General features: G+C 38.5%; 1 long non-coding RNA gene across 1 annotated transcript in view; it reads right to left on the bottom strand.

Annotated features, from left to right (window-relative positions):
- LOC118162964 overlaps positions 1 to 20,064 on the bottom strand; it is a 90,312-nt gene that overhangs the window by 5,361 nt on the left and 64,887 nt on the right. The window contains exon 2 of the long non-coding RNA XR_004748744.1: positions 18,817 to 18,914. This is a non-coding gene — a long non-coding RNA (uncharacterized LOC118162964). The remainder of the gene's footprint in view (positions 1 to 18,816; positions 18,915 to 20,064) is intronic.

The raw sequence follows: 20,064 nt of genomic DNA, 5'->3' as shown, positions 1-20,064 counted from the left end.
CTATATAAGACATTTCTGGAAATAATCCAATGGCTTTTAGAATGAGTGATGGGGGAAAAAAAGCACAAACCCCAAAACCTTCCTGCAGTATTTTTTGGGACTAGGTATCTAAATAGTAACATTAGGTTTTTAGTAGAAGTTGTTCAGATATTCTGGACAAATTCCATTTCAAATAATTGCATTTTATTGATTTGCACTAACCCCCTATTTCTGTAGAATTATGCTTCCCATACCAGTATTAGTCTAGAATATGGAATATGGCTTGCAGGACTTTTGCTGTCCGTATATTAAATCAAATCTGATTTCATGTTGCCTGAAACACTGAGTTCCAGTGAACTTTTAAGGGAGACTGACATTGCACAAATGTTTGGAGAATATCATTTTTCCGTATAATTTGAGGAGTCTAAGACAGCCTATTTTTATGACTGCTATTATTATGATAGCTGGATGCTTAATGTTGATTTGCTTAGATTTTGATTTCATGTGAGGTTTGCCCACTTGCCTTGTATTTGAAAACATAAAGTAAAAAAAGTCGCTCAGAGCAGAGGTTTCCCAGACACTGTTGCTAGGTGATCCTCCAAAGCAGAATGGATTCTTAAACTCCCGGGGCTCCAGGCACCCGACTAATAACCAGTAACCACATGTTCAAGTGAGGAGGGAGCATCACCATTTTCTGGTTGCTTCTCAGTTTTTGCATCCTTCTTATGCATACTGAGATGGGCACCAGCTGTTCTAGTCTAATCTTTTCCTCCCTTGGAAACTGGGCAAGGCATTTGCAAATACAATCAAGATTAGATGAATTAGTTGGGTAGAAAAGGAACATACTTAGAGCATGTCGGTCTGTACCTCCTCACTAACTCTTCTGGCAGCTAGATATGTAACAATGTTTATGTTAAAAATAAGATATATACTTTTATATGAATAAATATTCAGTCAGAGTTATTCATGAACTCTAGAAAAGGTGAAATCCTATTTTGGTTGAAGAAATACAACAAAATCATTTTTATTTTTTATTTTTTTTAAACAGCAGTTGTAGAAAAATATAGACCCTCCTAAAATTTAGTCACTTTAATTGGAGCTTAGCTCAGAACCAGTTAATTATGTCCTCTAATACAAACTGTTATCCTAAGACTTTCAGATAAAATTTAAGATTCCCTCTTTTTTTTGGCTTCACTGACTATAATGTATATCCTTCACAAGGCTTGAGTCAGCACAGGCTGACTTTGCAGCAAATACTCAGCATGTACTGTATCCCTTGCAAACAGAATTGTGAATTCTGCAAGAGTATTTTATATGAATGTGATATAATGAAACAAAACAAAAACAAAAACAAAAAAAAAGAAAGAAAGAAAATACAGGCAGGAAATCTAGATTTTTTTTTCCCTTGACTTTCTTGCTTCTAGGAAGCTACCATGACATTGTAAACCGTGTACTTGATTTACACTGCCAAAATTCCTCTGGAAAAGGAGGAAAGTTTTAGCATTTCATAACGTTCACAAGCTTCCTTATCTCCTGATAAGCTGAAAATCCTCCTTCTTTCTCCCTTGAGACTCCCTACATTAATCAGAATATTCTCTCACATACAAAATACAGATCGCTATCTTCCTCTAAGCCCAGATCCACATCTCAGCTGTAATGAGTATGTCAGTGCTGAGCAGGGCTGGATGAAGCATGACAGTGATGGCACATGGAGAGGGCATCTTTCTGAAGGTCCCTCCTTTTCTCTAACCCATGGAAGAGGCACACCAAGACCTCCTGGATTGTGAAAAAAAAATCCAGACTTCGTTTCTGACATTACACCAGCAAATTTCCAGCAGTGTTGCAGAAACACAGTCACTATAATCCCTGACTGTATAGTTAAAGGTTATCATAATGAACACACACCACAGATACTGGATTAAGCTTGCACTAGCAGCTCTAATAGTCATACTGAATTATTGACATTGCAGTCTTAAAACAGTCCTTTCACTTTGATTCTGTGTATGATTTTCATGAATGTTGTTAAAATGAAGTTTGGAAAAATAAGACTGAGCCATCCCATTATCAGAGACTTTCATTACACCTATATGATTTATTAGGAGTGCTACTAATGGTGAGAAAAGAAAATCAAAAGAAAGTTTTCAAAATATTTTGTGGAGATATTTCTTTTTTTCCTGTTTTCACATTGGACCTCTGCATGAGTCTGTCTGAAACTCCCCCTCCAGATATGTTGGGAAATCTGCTTTCATTAACTCCTTGTCTGTACTGCTCCTGGGAAAGCACATTAATGCCTAACAGTGACCCTAAAAGATGTGTGAATTCCTGCTCCCCACCTTCCAGCCCATGTCCCATCTCAGCATACAAATTGGATAGCCTGGGCCCTGCCTGCCAGGCAGATGACCATGGTATGACAGCTCTTTTCCTCTTTGTGGGGGCTGTGAGGAACATAAAAAAGCAGGTCCTGATCGCCTGCACGGTGCTGAAGGAGGGGGAAATGAAGCAACTGGCTGAAGCATTTTGCAAAGGGTTGCTGAAGGCATCCCCAGGATGGCTCTCTTCCACTGCACTGGAATGAGCAGTGCTCCCAGTGTCACAGGCACCATGTTCCCTCTCCTCTGGATCTATTGCCTAAATACATGTCTTTCTCAGTCTCCTTCAGCTCCTTCTCATAGAGCTGGTCCTGTTGCCATATGCTCTTCATGGAAAGGCAGTCTTCACTAGGCCCAGTTTCAAGTCCTCTTGGTAAAGTGTGGGAGAATGAGGCTATCCTAAATAAAAGCTTGGCAGAATTGTTTTTGGCATGGCTGAGAATCTTTCTCCCACTCTTATTCATGAAAATGGGTCAGGGACAGTGACCAAGATTTATAGAAAATCTCGGGTCTGATGTTAATATATGGCAAGGCAGATCTCAGCCCAAATATCTCAAGCCTGGCATTTGAAAACAAGGTCCCCATAAGGGACAGGAGGTGTCCTATGAATCTATGGAATGAGAAGGTTCATTGTTATCAAGCACCAGCCAAGGGCAATGTGAACAAAGACACATAAGTTTTTTTTTATTATTATTATTTTATTTATTTATTTATTTATTTTTCTGGTGACCAGGTAATTAGCAGTGCTGGCACAAAAGCTTTTTGCCAGTAAGGCAGGCCTTCTCATCCAGTTCCCAGAGAGATGGATGGACCTGGTAAGCATCGTTACCATCACTTCCTACTCACAAGCTGTAACCGCCTCTCAGGCAAATGAAAACAAATCAATAAATGTCTGAGCTGTCAAGTGAGACCAGACCCTCAGTAATCCTGCATGTTTTCCCATGAAAAGCTACTGTAGTCAATGCTGCAAGACGGATCCCTTTCAACAACAAAAAAATACTCTCACAGCCTTAGGTTTTGGGTCCTCAGCATTAAGACACTTAGGACTCAGTGACAGATTTGGAAAGCAGAAGATGCAGTCAACAATTACTGTCCTCTGTGGGTCATTTATCTGCACAATGGATTAATCATAGCCTGAAAGCAGAGACACTGGAGTTGTCCCTCTGGCTCAGCACTGCTAAGCTTATTTTGGGTCTAGCTTGAGACAGAAACCCACTCAGTAAAACTTGCCCAAATCAAAATGGTACTGTGCTGAGCTAGCACTGTTTTTCCATTAATGGGACCCTCTGAAATTTGGAAAAGGTGGTGTTGTGACACCTCTCGGGCTCTGGGAGAGCTCTGTTCTGTGCCGTGAACTGGCATGTAGACACTGGAGGTTCATTGCTGCTTCTGCTGGCAAGTCCTCTTCCCCTAAATGCACAGAATCTGGGAGCATACCATGGAGATACTTGGGTTAACTTGGGTCTGACTGAGGTTGTGAGTTTATGGAGCCCAGGAAGGCCCTGCCTGCCAGAAGCCTTCCCAGGCACCATGGCATTCATTTTGTAAGTAACTTGAGAAATATTCTCTCTTCAGCCAGGCACCTAAGGCAAGACCCAACTCTCCTAATTTTAGTTATCTACAATTTAGGTGTCTAGTCTAAGCAAATTATCTAGTTTCTTTGGATGGAGCCTATATGGAGATACACATCTTCAGAGTGTTATTCATCCCACCTACTCTAAACACCTATAATGAATTTGAATGACGTGTATTGTGAAAGAGTCTATCTTTCTCCATTGCTTATCAAGGAATTCTGATGAAAATTTACATTAGTCACCTAGGTGATAGATAGCTAAATTTAAAGAATCTCATTCAAGTGTTTCAAGGCAAATAATTCTTATTTCTTGTACAGAGAATTTCTGGGTGGTTATATGGTTACTATCAGATTCCTTCATATTTCTATCCAGTGCTAAGTAATGTTTTCTCTCCTTTTCTTTGGGTGTAAGTCTTCTCAATGTTTCTGTACCCAGAGAAGACAGGTGGGGAGATTTATGTAACTCTTCATTTTGGACGCACATGATCAGAAGATCATGCTTTCACACTGCAGACACAGCGATCTGTGTAAGCAACATTAGTATACCTGCTGGGCACAGCTCAAAAGGAAACAAGGGAAATATATACAATTATCTAAACATTTCCTTTAACCTTTAAAATAGATAATTCACCTGAGGATGGCACTGCAACTGAGTGACATGAGATCCTTTTCTCTGGAAGGGAGTGCTTTACAATACTAGTGGTCCTTTATTTTTTTTTTTTTTTTTTTTTTTTTTTTTTTTTTTTTTTTGTGAACAGAGGGGAAATTATAACAAAATTTCCAAGAGACATGTTGTAAGCACTGACTTATGGGTTTTGCCCTCAACACAAAAAGACTAAAGCCTTCATTTTAATGTTCTCTTGGACAATATTGCTCGAAAGGAGGAAATTTTCATGTATACAGATATATTTTCCTAATTACGGAGCAAAAATAATACCAGTACAACCTTACTGCACATTATAGGTCATCCTATGTGTTGTAAGATATCTATTTAAATATTAATTGAAAAATAAATATGGGAAAAGAACAGAATAAGGAACTAACATCCTTTTTAAAAAGAGGGAGAATTCAATTAAGAACTTATTCACTGCAAGAAATATATGCCTCTCTTTCTACTGCTGCTTACTATTGTTATTCCACTTCCTTTTATCTAATTTCCAACTTTCAGTTCTCAATTTTTGGAAGTTTGTTATTAATTTCTGACCAAACAGTGACAGCTGGCCTGATTCATTGTCTGAGTTCTGTTGCTAGATAATGATTTTTTAGAGATAAACTTTTTTTTTTTTTTTTTTTTTTTTTTTTTCCTAAATAGGGAGGCTAAGAAACAAACAGAATTCAGAAATGGATTTCAGATAAGCCTGAGGACCAGGACTCATGCACCAGGTATTTCAGACCAATGCATCAAAACAGGGACCTGTTGAGAATGGGTCTGAATTCAGATTTTGGGTGGTGGAGGCAGGGAATTGGTTTAGGCTTATGCCCCTTCCTCAAGATGACTATAAATAAAATTGCAGTTAATTAACCTATTTAGAATGCTGGTCTATGCTTACAAGTGACAATGAACAGGATTAATATTCAGAAAGAAAACAGAGCTCAATGGCTGATCCTTCTAATTATTATAATTGCAGTAAGGGCTGAAAATTCTATCTCAAACTAAATACCAACCTCTCACAATATTTGCTGTACCGGTTACATTGAGCAGAACTGAGACCTCAAAGGAGACAAGTATTTTTCAACCTCCCACAGGACTGGCTTGGTATTTTGACAAAATGTTGCACACAAACACTATTACCTTCAAGATAATCTCTTATCTGGAATTGATCTTTTAATGGCTGGGTTTGTGTACTGCTATCTGTTAGTCAAGTTAACCAGTCATAAATAACACTGAAAAGAGACCAGAACAGTAGCTTAGATTACTAGTGGGACGGCTCACTGGCAGCCCTGACTTTAACATAATTCTCTTGAAATCAGTTACCTATCTAAGATGTTATTCAAATAACTAAGTGTTGTGGGATAAATTCTCAGATTACATAGTATAATTCTGTCTTAAATTTATGAAGACAGACCAGAGCAGGGCATCTGAAGTCTTTGTCTCATACTCATTCTCTTTCTTAAATCAACATGGTTTTGAATTAAAAACAAACAAACAAAAAAAAAAAACACTAATTTGTTTTATATATTAGACAGCAGGAAAGTTACTTGCTGCCTCATTGACTGCATATTGAAGCACAGGTACCTATCATCTGGCTCTCACTCTGGAAGGGCACGTCTCCTCTTTGTTTTCTGTTATGTGTAATCCCATGCAACTGTCAGGTAAGCTTAGGTGTCCAAAATGGCATAAGGTGCCTAGGCTTAAACACCAGAAAAAAATTCTAAATAAGAAATGCTTTTGAAATCATACTGAGAAGATAATGGTAGGAAGTAGGCCCAAGACAAAGTCCCATTACCTGATCCATACAGATGTATCAAAATGATACATCTTACATGATACGTTATTATAATTATTATGATATTACATGATGATACATTGACCTTGCTGTGATTCTTTATTTTTATGTTTATTTGTATCTAACATTTAATCTTAGTAGGTTCAGAACAAGGATCTGCCTTCTATTCTTGGTGCTGGAAACTTAAAAATTTAATCAGTAGAAGTAAAGACAAGCTGAATACATGGTGAATATACTGATGAGTCTACATTCATTTAAAACTATATATATTGTTATATATGCTGGAAATATATGTATAGAATCACCAAAAATTGAATTATCATTTTTACTATAAAAACCCACCCTCTTCTCATCATACAGAGAGCCACAAAAGTGAATCTTACTGGGGGTCTAAGTCCAGGAGGCATTGTTACAAAAATTTCATCTGACCCCCCAGACAACACGGGAATCCTGCCATCACGGCTGACTCTGTTGGAATTTGTTTTAGAAAGACATCTTGATTCTTTGAAAGCCTTCAAATGAAGGAGAATCCACAGCAAGCTGTTTCAATAGTTAATTGCACAAAACTGTTAAAAACTTGTACTTTATTTCCAGTCTTATATCTTCTTTTTTATTGAAAGGAGGAGACTAGAAAAGAGAACAATTAATCTGTGAATCTCATCAGTCTTGTTCCACATTGTTCATCTTTATTCCCTCCTGTAACTGTTCCTGTTTGCTCACCAGCTCAGAAATGAACTGCAGCTTTAGATGAGTGCCCCACACAGAGACAATGCTCTTATCTTTCCAATTTAGGATATCCTAAATAAATGATAATGTCTTTCAACTGCATGAATCCACAAGCAGAACAACCTCACTGGGAAGAAAGTGATTTCAAAGAGAGCTGGCAGTATATTCTGTTCTATTCAGGTTCCTCCACCGTGCCCATCACCACATACACAAGCTCCTTTCTGAGCAACACTGGCACAATGCTACTTACACCAACACTTAATACTTGTGTTCTCTAGACTGTAAGCAGGAAAGCCTTGCCAAAGGAAGACACCAGAGAGAGCACTCCCACTTCTAAATTGCCTCAGCCTATAAGGATGCAGTTAACAATATGCTTCTTCTGTAATTAAGTCAGATTGAGAGGTTCTTTTGTTCCTTTTTAATATATATATATATATATTTAATCATTACAGCACTCTAGTTTACAGCATGAATCCATAAACAGTTTCACTGACACAAGTGATGTAGCAGCAGCACAGAAGTAAAAGGGAGTAGCCAGGGAGTGTGAAGGCAAGAATTATTGTGCTGGCTTTGGCATCTGTCACTGGAAGTTTATGAAAGTTTAGGACTCCTGAAAAAATATGTAGAAATTAATTCCAATGATTTGTAAAATCAAGACTGCATGTCTGTTTAATGGGCTGTGGTCCAGTTTAGACAAAAGATACTGAAGGGAAATTACTGGCAGAGATTGCTTTTGTGGTTCCTGTCCCTCAAATTCACAAAATCTTATTAGGGCTTCTCAAGTCTGAATTCAGACAGCCAGTATTTTTCAGTAAGAACAGGAGGAAGGACAATGCTTTTAATACTTAAGCAAATTGCATTTTTTATCAAACTGTCAGTATTATATCTCTGCATTCAGTGGGGGTCAGGAGCCTCCTGCAGAATGGCTCTGCAACATCAGTTGTTTGACCAAAGGCCTGTTCAGCCAAGCATTTCACTGCTCATCTGTCACTGGGGTTGCCAGTAATAACAATTAGCTTGACTTAATTGTGTATTTTAACAGCGCCTTAATATTACCCAGATCTTTCCTTCACTCATAATGTAAGATACCTTTCTGCTGAATGTGGTTTTAATTAAGGCTCTGTTCACAACTTCTCATGAGCTGTTGAAAAAATCCTGCCCTGTAAGAAAAGTGATGATGCAGTAATGCTGCCGGGGCAGAGACTGACTCTATTAGATGCATGTTGAGCCCTTATGAATTCATGACTCTAGATTAGAATATGTGGATGCCAAAGGAAAGACGGAATAGATTTAACAACGGTAGTAATATAAAAATGTAAAATATGCAGGTGATGATACCAGCACTGTTGTACATTGGGAGGGAACGTATCCTTACAGTAAGTGGTGGCAAGCTATGATGAACTGCAGAGTGACAACTAGGTTGACTAGATTTCCATGTGGTTGAGTAGAAGTTACCAGGCTGATGAAGAGGACCATGAGGGAGCAGTACTGCAGCACTGCTTATGCTTAAAGGCTGTAGTTTTTGTTACACAAGCAAAAATAAAGATACATTTTTTTTTTTTAACTTATTTTTATTTTTCCAGGCATGTTGCAGGAAACGAAGCCTGGGATATCTGCTTCAGCATAAGAAAAGATCTCACAAATCTCTGTGTGTGTGCCAAATAGATAATTCTTTGCAAGATATTACTCACTGAACTATTATTCTTCATCTTCACAAGGGGAATTTTAATTCCAAACTCTCCTAACAAGCCAATGCTATTACCCTGACAATCCTCCCCAGATGCCCCAGACAATTCCTTGGTAACTGCAGAAAGAAGTTAAGGAAGTTTTTATATATGTGGAATTACGTTATGAGTACGAATCACTTTCATCTGGAGCAGATGTCATGTGTCCTTAGCTTGGCTTCTACTCAGACATGGAAGGCATGACATTTATATATCATTATAAATGGGCTGGGATTTGGGTCTGTGCAAACTTTTGGATTACAGACATTTAAGAGTACAGTCATCACCCTCTCCTTTTTATTGTCCAGAAGCAAACATTTTATAAAATTCTCTCCTCATATTCTGCCAATAAACATTTTACTGATCCTAGCAACAACCTTTAGATGTGCTGTAAATATACTTGGCAAGCTAATGGATGCCCTTAGCCACTTTAAACAGCCACTTTCCACTTATTTTATGTATTTTGCACATGTGGGGAACAGCAAAGGAGGGTGGAGCAGCGTATGCAGGATGCACAGTATTCATTTGTTTGGTATCTAGGAAGATGAAAACACCCTGCCTGAAAATTTTGTCAGGGCTCTGACAGGGTCTTTCTTTTGTAGACAGTTTTTTAGGTAACAAATTATCTCTGAGGCTTTTATCCCATTGTGAACTTGGCTGAAATATGCAACATCCTGAAAAGTTGTTTTGACAAGGCGTGGGTCTGCAGAAACCCAAGCAGTCACACAAACAGTGCCAATCCCAAGGCTATTTCTCTATTGGAACCTGGACTACATATCAACAACCACCGCTGAACAACTCAGTCAGAAAAATGTCAGAGCACAGAAGTCACCGGTGACCTTGTCTTTTGCTCATCCTCCTTGTGATAAAGTCCACACCAGGGCATTGCCCAAACAGCCAGTCCATCTGCTGAACAGGGCTCCAGCATCTCCCAGTTCCTGAGGTTTAAAACTGAATGACTTACCAGTAGCTTTTAATAGCATAGCAATTAAATATACTATTAAAAAAAAAAAAAAAAAAAAAAAAGGCAGGTTGCTCACTGGTGCTTTTCTTTCAACACAGCCAATAATGTGATCTTTCACATCAAGTGGCTAGCTATTTTCATACGGCTTGTTGGAACTTTATAGACCTGAGTCAAATTCCAGAAATTAGAAAGTTAAAATATACACAAACAGATACACTCATACAAACAGCAAAGCCGTAACTTATACAAACTGCAAAGCCATATGAAGCTCATTTTCACAGGAAGTCATATTAAAAATTAACCCACATTATGCCCTTTCATGTTGGCCACACAAATATATCAATTCAACCAAATAAACCCTAATGGCTTGCTAGCTGGGGGAATGGCCTGCTTTCTGTAACAAGTGAGGTCTCTGCGTGCATCCCAGTTTCTGAACCAGTTTCCCCAAATAGCCCCAGAGCAATCTTTCCTCGTAATGGTCTTTCTTGATTTAAAGACAATAAAAGGAACAGGTTCACAGCAGAAGAGATTGTTCCTGCTCTGAATCTTTAGAGAACTCAATGGGATTTTTATAGGACGCTTTTACACAGGTGAAGGTGAACCAGTTACTATGTTAATAATCCTTGCTGAGTTTAATGATGAAAAGAACTGCCTGGCAAGCTGATGCAAAAGACTGGGACATCTGAAAGTCTTCCTTGGGTACTTCCAAAGCAGCAGCTTGAAACCCTTCTTTGGGAATTTAACAGCACTGGGGAGTTGTCTTTGCCATGTAGTAATATCTCTGACTATCACTGTGAATGTTGGATCAGTGGGGTACCACTGTTCCTAGTCATTCAGAAATGAATGCAAAATGCAAAATGTGGATCCAGATCCGGATCTAGAATTCAAATGTTGCAGAGCCACACAATGTTTGGATTTGGGGTTTTGGTCTCAACGTTACCAACAGAGGCTAAAATATAGATATGTTCACTCATTTGCATTCGGGTTTGGCTCTGTTTTAAGACAGCATATCTTAAAATTGCAAAGTTTGAGCACAACTTGAGGGAGCCATCCTCTTCTTGGGCTGTGGCTCCATGAGGGTGGTGGGGCTTACATTTTCATGATGAAACACCTAAAGCTTTCATTGGACCAGGTTTACTGTGGCTGAGTGTGTTGCCACCATCACAGGCATCCACAGATGCCCACACCTCTGTGCTTTGGCTCCCACACACCCAGGATGAAGCAGATAGGACAACGGTACAGGAGTCAGCATTCTCCAGATGTGATTTTTTGGGGGAAAGGCCCTACAGGCTTTGCACAACATAACAAGTCTAAGCAGGTAACAGGAGAACTAGTGTTTTTCCCAAACATCATGATAGTCATAATTACAGTCATATAAATCAATATGATGAAAGAAAAATCACATATTTCCAGATGCCCATGGTAAACCTACTTACAGTAAATTAGAGCCAGAGTTAAGTGTCTGGAAAACTCCTATAATTTGGACCACAGCTGCAAGAAAAACTGTAAGAAAGGGCTCTGAGTTGTGACTTTGTTTTCATCACAGCATTTTGTTATGTCTTTTGTTATTGCTTTATCAAAAGAAAGCTGGGGTAGCAACATTCTTTTTTTACAACAGCCCTATTTTTCATTTGGGAAAAAGAATAACAAAAAAAATTACACTAAATGAGTTGAATGATTATCTTTAATTACTATTCACTGACTATGCTATGTCAGATAGAAAGATTTCTATATTAAAATGAATGCTTTTGAAAAATACATCAAGCACATTGCTGTGATTTGTCCTGCCAGCAAATTCCAACATTAATTCTTTCCTAGCATTGCAGCAGAGAACTGAGGTCTCACTAGAATTTCAATAGTAGTCATTGCACAGAACTAAATGATGATTTATTTATTTTTTTTCAGAAAGCATCAGTATCTCATTCATAGTATTTTGATTCATAACAATAAATTGGTTCTTTGAGACTTACTGTTTAATACCAGATGGTTTGATATTATATTTTTATTAATATGCTTTCTTAGTGATAGGTGTTGATTCATGAATAAGTAAAGTAGTCACAGATACTATTTTTTATTGTTTACCCAGTTTTATGGCCAGGATTCTGCTTTACCTGTAGGTATCAGTAGTACAATTTTAAAATTGATGGTATCTTTTACACTAATGGTTAGCATGCAAATGCCATAGACCTTTTTTACAGCTACTAACCATATACCCTCTAAAGATGGGTTTCCTCCAGTCATTCTTGATATATACTTAGAGATATTTTTTTTTCCTGAAAATTTCTGAAAATGAATCCTCTGTTGGTTGCCCCCCACACTCCTTACCCCCCAATCTTGCAAACGCCTTCACACAGCTCAGTAGAAGTTCCCAAACCACTGTATGACAGGCTGCAGTTCTGGCCCCAGCATGTCATCTGTGCTCTGTGCTGGGCTTTTCCAACAGGGATGGAAGTTGTGCTTTACACATCATGACCTACAATTTGTTTCTCATTGTTGTGGCAACATCACCAGCTGGGAGGAATCCATCCGAACCCAAGCCACAAGCCTCTCAGCTCTGCAGTACCTGTAGGCCATTGTAACTAAATGAATTTGCCCACTAACAATTTTGTTTTGTTTTGCTTTAATAGATTTTTTTAGTGATAAATTGGTTTCAGACTAATTTTCTGCTCCATCTAAATTGTGATTATGGGATGGCAGACTGCAAACTCCAGAAAGACCTTGCCAGAGCAGATTTCCTGCTAGAAGGGAGCCAAGCAAGATCTGAAGGAGCAGGCAGGTGCCCAGAAACATTCCACCTGGACCCTCTTTTCCCACCACTGGTGCCCTGGAACCAGTATCTCCACTACCCTGGTGGTCCTGGACTGCTGCCCACAGCCTTCCAGCCCAGGAACGTCCTTGGGTTTTGGGGACACTGCTGCCCTGACCAAAAGAGTTGGTGCTGGCAGCCCCGAGGGGTGTTTCAGCCAGGTACAAGGCACTCTCACAGAGAAACCTTAAAACAGGGCTTTTTGCATCTGTGGCCGACAGCTGTAGGTCAGTACATCAGCTTCTGAGGATTTCTGTACTGCAGTTTCTGTCAAAGGCAGTCAGTCCCCAGTGCCTTCCATTTTTAAAGACAAATATGCTTTTCTTCTAAGCAAAAATAATATGAAATTATTTAAAATCTGTGTTTTATTTTGCTTGTCTTTCGCTAAGAAAATGTGCATAGCACATCATTTATAAAGAGCAAAAGTGAACCCCTTTTCACAGCCATAGGTTTAAGGGCACAGCACACACAACTGTATTTAATTCTGTTCACTTCCCTTATTAAGCACTCATGCCAGATCAGGAGCATTAACACTTTTGCATCCAGGCTACAGAAAGCTAAATGATATAGCCAATATTTTAAGATTTCATTGTCTAGCTATCAAAAGCCTAAATTCACCCTTATGGAGAAGTCTGCTTAGAAGAAGTGGGAGACCATTTGGGTTCTGTAAATGACACCTTCAAACTCCCCAGTCGTATTCTTTTGTTTCAGGCAGCCTTTGATCCTATAGCTCATATGCATTCTATTTAGCTTTATTGAGTGGATTTATAAATTTGGCTGGTTTTGTTGTTGTTTGTTTTTTAATTGTAAAGGGGCGCTCCATTAGAGTGCATTCAGGGACATGGAGGAACAGGTATGTTTTCTGTTAAGGGGGCAAGTCCATCTTCTGTTGAAGATATTTTATCCACTCCCGGAGTGGATTGGGCCATTCCCCTTGGTGTCTAGATACAGGTTGACAGCCTCAGACCCACTCCATCCAGAATATTACCAGGATTTTTGCTGTACACTGTGTCTTGATTTTCAGGGCCCATTAAAAAGGCTGAATTTTCAGCAACAGTCTGGAAAGTTTCTTTCAAAAACACTTTTTACCCTTGAGCCTTAACTTCAGCAACACATATCCAGATGTCTACAGTTTGTATTAATATTTTACTAATCTAATTAATCTTAATTAATTAATGATACTACTTACACTCCACAGTCAGTTCTAGGAACTTAATCCTGTTCCATGTACTGAAGTAGCTTTTTGGTCATACTCATACTGAATGTAAGAAATCTGCTGACAAGAACAGTAGTGAATGATCAGCCTTGTATCTAATTACAGATCTACTAATCTGTAATTGTGTAATAGCCAATATAAGTAAAATAGGATATTATAACCTCACATGTGCTATGGACAGCAATGAGCCTGTTTGAGGGTCCTTTCTCTTTTTTCTGCTGTCATAATTATTAATGCTGACTACTGAATTTCAGCATTTTTATTTGAATAAGTGATTCATGGATATAATTTGTGATCGTTTAACTATCCTGGAACAATAACAATCAAGATGATTGAATAACATTAGGATAGTAATGTATCAGTTGATTTTTATTCCTTCTCATGATTCTATCGAGACTACAACTTTTTCTTGATTTCTTTGATCTCTCTTCGAATTGATGCAGAAAAAGGTAGAAAGAAGCAAATTGCTTCAAAAAAGTATCAAAAAATAACTTTTTTTTTTTTTTTTTTTACATTTGCTCTCTAAATTGCTTATTGTAGTAGAAAGCACTTAAAATCAAACACCCTTACTATAATTAGAGTACAGTTCATGAGAAGGAGCATGCTTGGCCTTATGTTTCCAGAGCTATACTTTAGGCGTGCAATAACAACCAAGCCAATGTAGTATTTTATCAGATAAGAATCACAAAAGTAAACTGAAAAACTACTTACTCTGAAATATATATATATATTAATATATATTTTTTATATATTTTACAGGTGCTAGGAGATTAAAGTAGGTTTAAGTTGGTCCACATAAAAAACAGTTCAACTACAAAGCCTAAGCACAGGCATGCGCAAGAGGCATGAAACTATTCTGTGTTTTATTGCACTAGTTACAATGAGCATTATATTTACAGCTTTCTTTTGAATGCACATTAAAATGATACTGAACAGAAGCAGGTAAAACAGAAATGTCAGTCTTTAGCTCTCCTGGCTTCCAGAACAGTTTGAAAAAAGAAAGAAAGAATTATGACTTAGTTGTAACAAAAGCCTTGGAGCGGATATAGAATCTGAGTTAATGATATCCTGTAATCTGATCCCGAGCGGACACTGACAGCTGTTCTCGGGGCCCTAATGAACCATGCACATTTACAGATCACTGATTAGCAGAACTTGATACTGGTGGGCACAGACAAGTCCTAACACTATTTGAAATAGCTCTGGTGGTATTAAATAACAGGGATCTGTTATCGTGTGATTACCTGTCTGTAAAATTCCTATTTATCTTCATTATGCTGCTGCTTTTCTCAGAGATGAAAGTGGGAAAGGCTTGTCATCTTTGATACTACACCTGTTGCTTTAACTCTTTGTGCTGCTTTGATAGATGAACAGATTCCTTGGGATCAGGTTGCAGAGGGCGGCTCTGGGCACAGCCATCACTCTGCTGCCTCCTGCACTGCTTTGCGGGGCAACAGGGACCAAAGCCAAAACAGACAGAAGGATTCTTTCATGATTTCTGACAATAGTCACTTTTAATTGTAGAGCTGGGGAAATATGGTCACATGCAAATAATAATGCAGGCAAAGGCATTCATGATTCCACTTACCCTATAAGATGCCAATTATCATAAGATGCCAATTATCCTATATGGTAATCCAATATGCTTTATTTATGTATCCAAAGTCTGCACTTCCTTGGTGATATCTCAGGTGCTTAGCCCAATCTGTGCAAGTTAAACATCAAATTCTCATTAGAAAAAAAGACTAACCTGGCTGATTCTAGTGCTCAACACAGGACACGTTTTGTCTATCAGAGAGCATCTGCTGCACTTATCACCACTGACTGTACAGGGAAAATGCTTTGCCTCTGAAGGATGTTCCTGTCTGCTGACCTTAGACCATCACCTCTCCAGCTAAAGGCAGGTCTCTCCTTGGAGGTGGTAATGAAGTGGGAATAACAGCACAGGACATTTGCGTAACAGTCAGAGACTAAAGCGTGGAAACCTCAGTATTGAAAAACCTTATTATCTAAGTTTTTAAAGAGTGACTAAATTAATTCTGTAAAACACCTAAAAAAGCCCAAAAGCCAAGTGTGACTTTAAAATAGTGTGCTTTCCAGGTACTTTCCTTCACCTGGGTTTCCTCAAAATTAATTATTCTGCAACATTTGTTGTCTGTAAGTCATCAGCTTCATCCTGTATATATATACAACCTTCTGCATCCCAGAAAAGATAAAAGTCATGTTTCTAAGCAGCACAGAACACGGAAAGTGAGCTTACTTGCAATATCAGCTGCTGGTCCCTGAATCACCACTTCCCTCAACTTTGCCATTTCCTAAACTGGTGAACAAAATGAGCAAAACTTGTACTGACTTCTTTGGGATAATCTTTAGTCTGAAACCAGCAAAAAGAAGAATTGAATAATTATGGCTGAAATCAAACCTGTACAACAACAGCACATCCCAGACTTGTGTTTCTGTTATTCTGTTATTTTATTCACTATGAGAGTTTCAAATTTTTGAATATCCTTAAATAACTCTGATTGCTGCACAAGCATATTAATTACATACAGAGGTTAAAACTTGTTTTCCTGGGTTTATTTATCTGCTTTTGCATTTTCTTGGGAACTTGTCCTGAAATATTCAGTGTTTGCCTTTATAAATTGCTTGTAGATCAATATGCTGCTTTTTGTGATCATGTGGATGGAAAGGAACGAAATATGTTTTTGTGGGAGAGATTACTCTTCTGTGGCTAAAAAGTCCACTTCTGGGGGAATTTTGAAAAGATCCCTACCACAACTTGGACTTTTACTTCAGCATAAAGAAGCAGCAGTTGTGCTACTGTCCAGCAGCTCCATTTCAGGCTCTCTTATTACACCTTTCATAACGTACCAAGATGCATTCACCATCTCGCCCCTTCTAGGCAGAGAACAGAATCTTGTGCAACTTTGTGGAGGATGCCTAGTAGTTTGTGATGTTAAATTAAAGTTTTGATTTTCTCGATTTATTCATTAGTGTTGATTTCATAAATAGTTCCAGAAGATTATTTTAGTTAATTCTAATAGAATCCTATCACACAGTTAAAGAAACCTCATAGCAGTCAATACATACAGTTTGGGGTTCCTCCTACTGGCAGCTACTGAATTGTATTTAATGTTCTCCCTAGGATATTCTTGCTTGCTTTCTTCTTCTAAGGCACCAAAAAAGCAGTGTTTCAATTACATTAGTTCTTAAAGAAAATAAGCTTTGCTCTGATGACAAAGTTTGGGGACACTAAGGCTTGTCTGGAGTCCTTTTCTGGTCAGGTAACACAGTTTAGGTGAAACATTCAACTGTCTATTTATGATGGGATTCATTGGCCTTCATCTTACATCTCTGAAGTTAGGTGTTTATTCTCTGCCAGTCATTAGGGTCCCTTAACCATCAATGGGAAGAGACAAGCACATCCAGATGGTGATTTATTCCATCCTAAAACAGGAGTTTAAGATAGGGAAGTTGAATTGCCCTGTGGAGGTCCTATCTCTCCTTGATGACTAGAGCAGTCTGAAGTCATTTGTTCCTAGGATCTGTACAACAGGACCATGAAGTATGCTGTCATTAATTTCAGAATAAAGGAGTCATTGAAAATGATATGGCTGGGGTGAACAGAAAGTATAGCCAGGCTTTTCAAATCATACACAAGGAAAATTTAAACTGTAGTCAATGAGGTACTTCAGAAAACGGCAACTGGAATCCAATTCTGAGGGCAGACAATGGTGGGGAGAGCTCAGCACTGAGCTGACAGAAGTTGAGCCTTTGGCTGTTAGAAGCGTGGTTTCTTCTTTCTGATAGCTTTAATTTTACACCTTATATCCTGAAGAGAGGCAGTTAATTTTTGTACTTCCCTCAGTCACAGCTCATTTAGGAAAACCTCCACGGAACTGCAGAACTAAAAAATGCAGAGAATACTCTGACAAATTGAAACCCTCAGCTGTCTGCTTGGCATAATCACTACTTTTTAACCACCATTCCGGGGGAAACGTCCAGAGTGGTGCAGAGTAAGAGGTGACTGCAAAGGCAGATGCCCCTTTTTGTGCTCTCTTTAGACAACTGCTCAGTTCCTCATTTGCTCAGAGGCTATGAAAAGGGAAGAAACTGAAAATAAGAGGCCAGGAAGAGGAGTTTTGATCAATGCTGAGGCACAGTGGGAACGAGCATCACAGACAGAAGACATTTTCCCAGGCACAGGGAGTGGAAACCCTGTTGCTAAGCCAGGGGAAACAGGACCTCCTTCAGCAGAGACCTCCCATGTATGGATGGCCACCAAGGCTGTGGATGCCCAGGGGATGAGCACAGTCACTTTCCAGGGATGGATGAAGAGCACTGTGAGAAGGGTAGGGTAGAAGGACAAACTTAGTAGTTGAAAGACAAACAAGTATTTTTTGGTTTCACTTTACTAACACATGCTTCCTGGTTTTTATTAACCAGCTATCTTTGGTTGAAACATATTACTTTAAGAGGAACTTTAGAAGAGATCATCCAGAGTATATGGTGCCATTTCAGGTAGATATATTTTGTATTACACAGAAATTACCTTACACATTCTCTTGGGAGTATATCTTTCAACATTGTTGTAATCCAGTTATCAGATCAAAATATTGCCAGTGAAGATGTTTGAAATGAAAGAGAGAATTTTCTAGAGGCCATAAAAATATTTAATTTCTGATTCTTGAGGCAAATGAGATTTTCAAAATCTTTGGTATTAACTTTAGCAAAGTAAAAGGTACTGATACTTTACCAACCACATGATTTCAGACATAGGAATAATAAAAAGCAATGAGGTATATCTAAAGATAAAAGATAAGCAATACATTCAGTATATACAATCAATAACACAATTTCTCTCACCAGGTCTTAACCAGTCTACAGACTCCAGGAGCAATATCTGAATCTCACTGTAACAGTCACATAGAGAGAAACTGGTGTGCAATAGACCCCCACATTATCCCCACATTACTCAAGGTGATGGAAATCCCAGTATGTGCATACCCCACCTCAACAAGAATATATTCTTTCTCTTAAATCTTCTGCAGTTGAAGCACATGCATAGGAGAGCTGGTCTTGTCCTGCTCCATCTTCAGTCTGGTTGCATCTGCAAAAGAGGGCTAGTGCATTGGAGAAGGCTGAGATGAATTCAGCCTTTCTCAGGGTAACTGTGCTGAACCATGCAGGTGACTTTGAGCTACTGGATACAGCAAGTGCAAGTGAGGGGTGGAATCCATTTGACCCATATATTGACATTTATGTCATGGTCCAAGACCTGAGTCTTGATTTATAGCCAATGGAGATAAATGGCCATTTTATAGGAGCTGTGTGAAAGCTTTAGAAGGAAATCAATCATGCACTAATTCCACTGATATTAATGGCATTGGTGACCACCTCAATGTAAACATTTATCTTAATCAGATAATATAATACTTTTCACTCTCCATTTGTAGTAACCCCAGCCTTCAGGATGAGGATACATTTGTCCTGTAGGTGTGTCTTAGATACCTTCTCTGGCATCAGTGCAAAGGAGCTAGAAAGCTGCTATAGCAGGGTGAGTGGTGATAACAGTTATCTGGAAAACTCCCAGAGCCGGAGTTGAAAACAGGAGAGCTTCTGGCTTGGTTACACTCTACTCTAGTGATTTTTGTTGAAATGTAGACCTTATAGTATAAATGTGAACTAGCATAAGCTGTCCTGAAATTGCTTTGACTTTCTATGGGAGCCAAAGAGGCCATCTGTTCCCTAGAGACCGCTGAGTTGTTTTAAACTGTTTTAAAGAAGGACTGAAAGCAGCACATCTACTACCAGTGAGACCTGGTGCACTTTAGGAATACTCTGAATCAATAATTAGCCTCTTCTTTAGCAGTCCTCGAGCATCAGGATGTCAGAATATGTTTTCTTGCTTTCAGGGAAGCCCTGGAGGAGTGTCCCTAATTGAAGTCTAAATGAGAAGCTGGCATGGTTGAATGAAGTCTCACGTCAATGAAAAATCTGCCCTTTTATCAACACTGTAGAGAAATTAAAGTCATGGAAGGAACTATGAAATACCAGGATCTTACTCTTAATATTTAGATGTTATCATTAAAACTCATTGTGTTGCTACCCATGAAATCTTTGTGAACAACCCCTCCAATTCAACTGCTTTGACTGTGAAGATATGCAAAAATGAGGAGAAGAAATGAATCAAAGATGCTGAAAATTCTCATAACGAGTGTTTTTTTTTTTTAAAAAAAAAAAAAAAAAAAAAAAAAAAA

This window comes from Oxyura jamaicensis, chromosome 2 (assembly GCF_011077185.1).
Source record: "Oxyura jamaicensis isolate SHBP4307 breed ruddy duck chromosome 2, BPBGC_Ojam_1.0, whole genome shotgun sequence".
Classification (NCBI taxonomy): Eukaryota; Metazoa; Chordata; class Aves; order Anseriformes; family Anatidae; genus Oxyura; species Oxyura jamaicensis.
This window is presented reverse-complemented; position numbering and strand designations above follow the sequence as displayed.